Consider the following 10,226-nt stretch of genomic DNA (forward strand, 5'->3'; position numbering starts at 1 on the left):
TATACATGACATTAGAGTCAATTTTGTCATATTTATACAAAAATGGAGTATGTCTTATTCTAATTAAGATTCCAATCTTATGGATATACATGATGTGCAGATTCACTTCAGTGTACACATATATGTACACAGGAATGTTATATCAGACTCATTCCTCTGTATTCCCTATCCTATATCTCCTTCCCTTCATTCCCCTTTGTCTAATTGACTGAACTTCTATTCTCCCCCTCCCCTCTCTATGTGTGTTAACATCCACAGAAAGAACATTCAACCTTGGATATGACACATCTTGTTTATTCATTTTTCCATGATGGACAATGGTGCTTCCACTTTTTGACTACTGTGAAGAATGCTGTTATGAACATGGGTATATGAACACCCATTGATTCCCTGCTTTTGTTTATTTTGATTGTATAATCAAAAGTGAAATTGCTGGGCCACGTGGAAATTTTATTTTTAACTTTTGTATGAATAGCCATGTTGTCTTTGAGACCAGACACATAATTTTACATTCTTACCAGCCATGCACAAGTGTTCAAACTTCTTACCAACCCAGGGCTCACACATGCAAGGCAAGTACTCTATCACTAAGTCATAACTCTAGCCCTCATCTACTCATTTGTAACAGGATTGTTTGTTTTCTTACTGCTAAGTCAAAAGAGTTCTTTACATATTCTGGATAAAAATTTTTTTCAGATAAAAGAATTGGGAACTTTTTCTCCCATTGCAAGGATTAAGTTTTCAATGTATTGATAATATCCTTTCATGTGCAAGAGATTTTTTTGTTTTGATTAAATCAAACTTATTTTTTCCTTTTATTGTTTGTGTTCTTGGTATCATAACCACAAAAAACTGTTAGACCAAATATCATTAAATTTTCCCCAATGTTTTGCTCTTAGAAATTTATGGTTCCAGCTCTTATATTTAGTTCTTTGGTTCAGTTTTAACTGTTTTTGTATATGGTATAAGATAGGGATCCAACTTCACTCTTTCATATGTGGATATTAGTTTTCCAGCATCATTTGTTGAAAAGACTGTCTTTTCCCCCATTGAAATTTGTTGTGATTCTTGTTGTAAATCATTTGGCCAACAGTGTAAGAGTTTATTTCTACATTTTTAATTTCATTTCTTTTGTCTCCATGTGTGTTTTATGCCAGTACAACATGGTTTTGATTATTTTAGATCTGTAGTAACTTGAAGATAGGAGGTATAAGACCTCACACTTGGTCCTTTTTATAGATTGTTTTAGCTATTTGGTACCCCTTAAGATTTAATTTGAATTTTAGGATGGATTCTTCTACTTTTGCAAAAATGTCATTGGGATTTTGATAAGAATGGCATTTAATCTGTAGACAGATTTGGATAGTATTGACATCTGCTGTTACATTTTGGATGTGGGGTGTGCCTCTAAAGCTCATGTGAGAGATAATGCAAGAAGGTTCAGAGAAGAAATGATTGGGTTGTGAGAGTCTTAAACCAATCAGTGAATTAATTCCCTGATAGAGATAGAGAATTAATTCCCTGAGTGGTAACTGAAGGCTAGTAGGGGTTGACTGCACATTGGGGGTGTGACTTTGGGGTACACGTTTTATATCTGGACAATGGAGTCTCTCTCTTCTTCCTGATCATCATGTGAGCTGCTCCACCACACTCTTCCACCATGATGTCCTGCCTTACCTGGAACCCTGAAGAATGGAGCTTGCTGTGTGTAGATTAAGACCTCTGAAACCATGAGCCCTCAAATGAACGTTTCCTCCTCTACAATTGTTCTGATTGTGTCTTTTAGTCATAGCAGCAAAAATGTTGACTAATTCATCTGCTATGGTTTGAATATGGGTAATATCACCCAAAAGTTCATATATTAAAATCTTGGTCCACAGGGTGGCACTATTGGGTAGTAAGTGCAGTGATATTGGACACTTAAAAGTGGAGCATAATGGGAAATCCTTAGGTCATAGTCAACACTATCAAAAGTTACTGTGAGGTACTTTGGATTAGGCAGAGGGGAGTGAAGAGAGGGGAGGGGATTATGAGGGTAGGAAGGAGAGTAGAATGAAACAGGTATTATTATTACCCTATGTACATGTGTGATTACATGGCCAGTATGATTCTACATCATGTAAAACCAGAAGAATGAGAAGTTATACTCCATTTATGTATGATGTGTCAAAATGCATTCTACTGTCATGTATAACTAATTAGAACAAATAAAAATAAAAACTATTGTTGGATTCTGTCCTTCATCCCTCACTGTTTTTCTCCTTTCTGACTTAAGATTTGATGGCCTGCTCTTATGTGCTCATGCTGTGATGTACCTCTTTCCCCAAATGCCCAAACTCATGCGGCCCCATGTGATCTTGGACTTTGAACCCACAGAACCATGATACTAAACAAATATACTTCATATGTAGTCTGTGTCGGGTATTTCATTGAAGTAATATAAAACTGTCTCATACAATATCTTAATAATATTGCTTTATAAGCCATTATTGTAGACATATTTCCATTTAATTATATCTTTATAATTTCTTTTGGCAACATTTTGTACTTTTGAATTTACAAATCTTTCGTTTCTTTTGTTAAGTTCATTCCTAAGTATTTAATTGTTTGATGCTATTCTAAATGGAGTTCTTACTGCAATTGTTGGATTGTTATTTAATAGTATATAGAAATGGAATTGATTTTAAGAGTTGTTTTATATCCTGCTACTTTGCTGAATTCATTTATTAGTTTTCTTATCACTTAGACACCTGAATAGTACAGAACAAATATTCAAACAAATATCTTAATTTTCCTGGCCACTATGTGGATATATTTTTTTAAAAAACTTATTATCAAACTGGACAAAGTTCTTAATTTGCTTTACTAAGAGATTACCCACAAAGCTACCTAGTTTGTACTTTTGGCCCTCAAAAAGAATTAAGGTACTGGACAAATTTCTTTGATAGTTTTATTAAACTTCACTGATCTATTTACAAGACAGTTTCTGAAAGATCATTTTTCTTCATAGGTTTTAGTCATTCCATTTAAAATTTTAAAAATTCAAATCAAAAAATCAAACATCATAATGCAAAATATGTTTCAGGGGTTCGAAGACTGCACATTTCTATTTCTTTTTAGAACTACAAACTCCCAGAATGTTTGAGTCAGGAGCACTTTTAGAGACCATCTAACCTATGTTAGTCAACTTTACATTGCTCTTACCTAAATACCTGTCAAAAACAACCTAGAGGAGGAAAAAATTATTTCAGCTTATTGTTTTATAGATTCAGTCCATTGTCAGATAACTGCATTGCCCTGGATCTCAGATGAGGCAGAACATCATGGCCCAAGAGTGTGGTAGAAGGAAATTGCCCACCTTATGGAGGCCAGGAAGCAGAGAGAGAGAGAGAGAGAGAGAGAGAGAGAGAGAGAGAGAGAGAGAGAGCAAGCGAGCAGGACCAAAGGAGACAAAATATAAACTCCAAAGTCGCATCCCAGTGTTCTATTTCCTCCAGTTATGCCTTACCTAAAATTAATCCACCAAATGTATTAATGCACTTATTAGATTACAGGTCTTATAATCAATCTAATGATTCTACCTGTCAAAATTCCTGCATTGTCTATCACATGTTTGCTTTCAGGGGACACCTCATATTCAAACTGTAATGTAACCAAACACTCATATTTATATTTTGGAATATATTAACATGTATAATATTGTATAGTTTATATATAAAGCATGTATGTATACACACATATATTTAGCACAAATACTATATTATATTATATTATATATATTTCCATAGGTTTATATATAGACAGAGAAAGAGAGAGAAACAGAGAAATAATATACACTATTTTAACATTTTAAATGGTCTTCCAGGAGAGGTTTACAAAAACTCAAGAAGAAACCCTGGTTTGTGAGCCACAGCCATATTTTTTGACTTATAGGTCAAGTAACTATAACCTCAGTTAAAACAAACAAAATTGAAGTGGTTTTCCTCTTGGACTCAGTCTATGGAAGTGCAGAGAAATTAAAATGTGTGCTTGCTTATATTCAACACTCCTAGTTCTAAAAAATGACAGAAAACCAGAAGAAGAAAGAGAAAATGTCTTTGTACTTACAAATATTTCTTTATGAATTGTAAGTGGACTGTGATTTTATCAGTTTTACCCATGGTGAGTAATTTGATACTAATACACAATTTGTTTACCAAGAGAGGACAATTTATGCCAATCATGTAACCTATATTGAAGATTTATATACAGACAAATAATTTGAGCTTAATTTGAATGTACGATAAAAAATATTATTGTATTTCTTACCATATTAAAAAAATAACATCTGGTCAATCCTGCCTCCATAATATAACTTGAATCTATACCCTATTTTCACTACTTGTACTAATACCTTATTTGAAGACCCTCATCATTTTCATTTGGAAATTTGAAGGAGATGCCTAATTGCCTCCTACATCTTTTCTAAATAATTCTACACTCCTTGACTAAATTAATTTTCTAAAAGGTTAGATACAATCAGATCACCTTTACACCTTAAAGTTCTCACTACTTCTCCATTGATCACTAAATGAATCCAAGTGCCTAATTTTAGTGTTCAAAATTTGGGCAGGCTAGCCTTAAAGTACCTTTATCCTCTTAACTCACAGTTTCCTCATTGCTTCAGCAAAAGACTGGTAAGATTTCCACACATACCACAACTGTTTAGTGCATTCCTGTCTTTGTTCTTCTTATTCTTTCCACTTAAAATATTTCCTCTTCCCTTGGCAAATATTTCCTCAGTTTTTAAAACAAAGGTCAAATATCATTTCTCAGACTTGTTCTGTGACTCTTTGAAGATATATAAAGTGATCAAGTGTCTCATATGTATGATTACATTAATACAAACCTTGATTGAACTTTCCATATTTAATTATAATTTTCTATCACTGGGTCTCTCTCTCCTGTTAGAAAATTAGTTACCAGGGACAGAAAACCGTGTACTATTCACCTTCATAAATTTAATGCCTGGTATATATTAGGTGCTTGTTAAATGTTAATTGAGTGAATGAATGCAGATGTTTTCCACATTTCTTTATGCAACCTGGAATTCTCTGGACACCAGTTATACATTTCCATATGTCTGCTGGGCTATCTCTTGTCAGCACTACAATTTAAAATAAACCAAATTTGCCTCCTCCCCTCCTCTTTAACAAACCTTCTAGTTCTTTCTCTCATTTTCTCATCACAGTTAATGGCTCTGCCATGCTCCCAATTCCCCAGGCTCAACATTATAGAGGCATATATAGTCAGGGATGTACCTACAAAAAGCATATTTCACATCTGTTCCATTTCTCTCATTTTTGTTGTTTCTGCCTTAATCCAGGGCCTTAATATCTCTCATATGTACCATCATAATAACTTCCTGACTGCCTCTATACCCCCTTCTCTTCTATTTCAAATTCTCAAAATCATTATTCATACTTCTGAAAGATTAATCTTCCTAAAGCAAAAATCCCATTACATCACTTCCTGGCTGGAAAACCTGTGATTCTTTTTGCCTAGGAAAACAAGTTCTCTTTCCCTAGCCTTATATTTAAGGACCTGCATTGTCTGATAATTGTTTATTCTTCAGAACTTACCTCCACTACCTCAATCCAAGAACCACACAATTAGCTAAACAAAACAGTCTGCTGGCTTCTGCATTGCTCTGCACTTTCTCTTTTTCCCTTCACCTTTTCCTCTTTCCTGTTCTGCTTTCTCTAGGCAAATATTTTCTCTATGGCAAATATTTGTTTGAGCCTTAATTGTCCAGAGTTTTAAAGATCTGCATAAATGTCACATGTGTCACAGAATACTCCTTGACTCTTACAGTTAGAAACATTTTTTTCCCTCCAAACTACTATAGCTCTTTGTTCAGTTTCTTATAATACTCACATTCTGCCTTCTCTATTGATAATGAATTGTTATTTACCTTTCTAGAATATAAGTGGTTTGAAGGAAGAATTCACATCTGATTCACCTTTTCATTTTTATTTTATTTTACATGACACTTAGAATATTTATAGTTATCAATAAGGATTTGTTGAAAGAATTGATTTGCATGTGTTTATCAAAATGCAAAGTACAGCTAAGATATTAAAATAATAGAGATAGTAGATGGAAGCAGAGGAGAATTGCAATCATGGTGATAAACTTTGGGATGCATCCTCTCATCAGCATATGATAGAATAAATGCAATAGAATAGCAAGTGATAATTAAAAGAACACCCTTGGAAAAAAATGTATAACCTTTTAAGTGTCATTAGTAAAGGCTTTAGATTTATCTACTTTAATGTTTACCAAGTAAATAAGCCATTTGAAATAAATGAGCCAAGGGGAAATAAATAAGATTTTAAGTGTTCATATGATGTATCATTTTTTGTGATTATTATTAATACAGAATAGTAAAAAGTAGTGCATAGAAGTTGCATGTACATGTGTTTATAGAGCATATTGTGGAATATAGTAATTATATGATATGTATATAGTAAACACTTGATAAAGCAACATATCCTTTACAAAAATAAATTCATACCCCCTTAAAACAGATCAACCAAAACAATTATTAAGTGTAATAATATGGGACTTGAGTGGTTAATCATTACTTTAGAGTCTTTACTCCCACTGTATATGGATTGATCTCTAGTTGTTACACTGCAGTTGATCACTCCAATTAAATTTAAGCTCTTGAAGACACTATTTTTGCATTGCTTTTAAGCAAAACTGGTCTCAGAGTTGCTGAACAATTGTCAGTTAAACAAATGTTTAATGAAGTGGTTTTTAGATAGGATCATAAATGTACTACCACTTCAAAGTCTCTTGTGCATTGTTGTTTTTACAATGTGATTTGATCATGTGCTTGATATATATCCTCTAACTCACTAGAAAATTATTTTCATGATTTTCTTTAATGGTAACATTTATAATTAAAAATTTTGAGAAATCATTAGAGATATGACATTTCCCTATAAATTTTCAGTTATGGGGAAGCTTGAATTGTTTAACATCACACCTTGGTTTTGATTGGGTCATATTAAAATGCTTCTGTAGTACTTTCAGAATTGCATCAAGCAAGGACATATTGTATCATTGTAAAGGAATATGAGGATTAATGTTGGCATAACAATGCTAATGTTTTATAAAAGGAAAATTACTGTGAATTATTATTAATTTACTGATACTTAGAAATTTTGGAAGGACCTTAATTTTATTATATGACCTTACATGGAAGAACTAATAAATTTTATGTTTCACAATTGTGTCTATAAAAACCTTATAGGAAAAATAATGCAAATTTCTCAACACAACATATTTCAACATAGTATCTTCTGGGAAATGGATTTTATTAATGATTTAATTTCTTATTTTTTCACAGGATTTGAGGTTCCAATTAAAACAGTGTTTGGGCCATTGCATTACTGCCTGCTAGTGCTTAATCTTCAGTGAAAGGCTCATCACTTATTTTAAAACAAAAGAAGAACGAGGTAAGGAGAAAAGGAATGAAATGCAGCATAACACATCTTTCAACGTAAAGGGAAATAGCTTTATACAAACGATCCAGGATCAGTGGCATTCAGAAATTATTTGCTGTACACTAAATGTGTTCAAGTATGTCATCTCAATTCCAAGGACTCTATGCTTTTTATTATGAAATGAGCAATCTGGACTTTTTTTTTTTTTGCTGTTTTGGTAGATGTCACTGATATACCTGAAATGATAATGGGGATTGCAGAAAGAATTTGCTACTTTGTCTACTAAGATTCTATGATTTTCTGATGCTGAAATAATAAATATAATTAACATTTCTAATGTGATTATTTTTTAAATGTGCACAATTCTAGTACTATTAACATCCCACACCATGTGTATATTTGTTTCTATCATGGGGTCACACTTAACAGCTTTGATCTAAATCCATCATGTCCTCTAACTCCCATGTTGCTAATTCATCATTTTTGAAATACTTAGTCTAACAATTCTTTAGAAAGTTATGTTGCACTAAGTAGCATTGCCTATATCAGAGGAATGATATAATCAGGGATAACACTTAAGGATGCAATATCAATACCTACATCTAAGTCTAACACAACATTTAGATATGAAAAGAAAGTTAAATTATCTATGCTTTTCCTCTATACGCTCTAATAATGGGACAATTTTTGTTAAAGTAAAAACTCAAGCAATTATTTTCCACAAAAATCACTCCTAAATATATATACATAAAATGTTTAGATTCATTCCAGTTGGAACTTACTTATTGAAGATAACAAATATTAGTTATACATTGTCAACATATAAACTTATAATGTCTATAGTAATGGCAAAGTTAATTTTTTGAACCCATTATCTTTATAGACAGAGTGAACTATATTTTAAGCCCCTCTATATATTTCATAGTGTTCAAAAAGATACAGGAACTATATAATTTTCATCTCTGGATCTCAGTCTTCCCTTTAGGGTTTATCAAAATGCCTGTGTTTGTTCAATTATCAAAGGGAGAAAGCAAGGTAGAAAAGAGCTATGCTTCATCAAAGACAGGAATTGGTCTATTGCCCTGTTAAAACATGATTGGCTGTATATTACAGGGAAATAAAGATTTTGATAAAATATTTCATGTTTATGGTATCTTTTTATGCTAGTCTCTACTTAGAAGGTTGTTAATGAGCTATGAACACACTCCTCATTAATTTATCAGTAGACTTTTGAGTGTATTTAATTTTCATTTAAACCCAAGATCATAGATGCTAAGAGCACCAATAGGAAAAGTTTAACAGCCAGCATGATATTTTAAATTATACTTGAATAAATGCTTATTTTATTTTATTTTGGAAATTTGACTGACAAGATGTGTCTTCCAAATTTATAATAACTATTTTAGTTTTTTTTCATAAAAATAAATAAGAAATAGATAAATATAAGGAAAGGCCAATAGAGTAGAGGAAGGAGATCGGGGGAGGAAGGGAAAGGGGTAGTACTAGGAAATGAAATTGAGCAAATTATTGCATTCATAAATATCTCAAATGAACCACACTATTACTTATATATCACATATAGTTATAATGCACTAAAACACAAATCAGAGAATATTTAAACACTAATAAATATTTCTTCATGAGATATACTTGCTGTCACCAGAAGTATTTATGAGGTATAATGATAGATGATATATATGCTGCTTATTTGTACATAATCTGGACTTAAGACCTGAAACTGGTAGTTTGTCATACAAATTCTCATAATGTTCTGTAAGGTAAAAAGAAAAAAAAAGTAATATGTGACTTTAGGAAAAAGGACTATCCTGAGGTTGTATATTTATCAAATCTCCATTGAAGCTAACTTATTGAATATGTATTGGTAACTTATTATGTTCAAGGTTATTTCTCTAGGTTTGGGGATATAAAGATGAGCAAATTATGATTCCAGGCTTAGATTTTATAAGGATTTAGTATATACTTCTTTTGAATACAATCTGTTGAGCATTCTGAAAGGTATGTGTATAAATTAATATCAGAGCCTTAAAGAAGGTGATTCCACCAACTTGGGAAAGATGTTAGGCCAATAAAGAGATACTGGAAAAGATAATGAGTAGAAGGCAGCTAGGCAAAAAACAGTGGAGTTTCATAAAACAGAAAGCAGAGGATATAAAAACACAGATGTGATTAAAATTGAGGGCACTTCCCTTAGTGTGTGATATGACAATGAAGAAAAGAAAAGATTTCTTGAATGAGCTCAAAGCAAATGGAAGTCTTGAGCCATCTTTTGAGTGATTCAAATACAGATGTTGAAAAGAATGTTTCTAAGTGGGAAGAATAATATTCAAATTGTGTTTATAAGCATTCTGGATATCCTTTAAGAATCAATCAAAATGAATTTAAGAAACAATGGTCTTTCTTTTAGCTTTCTATTCTGTAAGTAGTTAATGAATTGAATTCTATTTATTTGAATTCTGTTAAAAGTCTTAGAGACATGAAATTTCAAAAGTGAAGGAAATTTACATGTTACCTTATTCAGACCCTCATCTGGTAGATGACAAAAATAAAGCTCAGAGGGTTGATATGTCTTGTTCAAGGATGAACTATTGGCTATTTTCAGAGGCTTGGTAAGATCAAATACAACCGTATTAGCTGAAAAACTTAAAGACTGAAATATTTTAATATTTTCTGCCTCAACGTACTTTCATTAGAGTCAGTAAAGTCAATTTGTTT

The sequence above is a fragment of the Marmota monax genome, unplaced genomic scaffold, assembly GCF_021218885.2.
Source record: "Marmota monax isolate L192 unplaced genomic scaffold, Marmota_monax_Labrador192_F-V1.1 WCK01_AAM20220418_F8-fsc00054, whole genome shotgun sequence".
In the NCBI taxonomy this organism is placed as follows: domain Eukaryota; kingdom Metazoa; phylum Chordata; class Mammalia; order Rodentia; family Sciuridae; genus Marmota; species Marmota monax.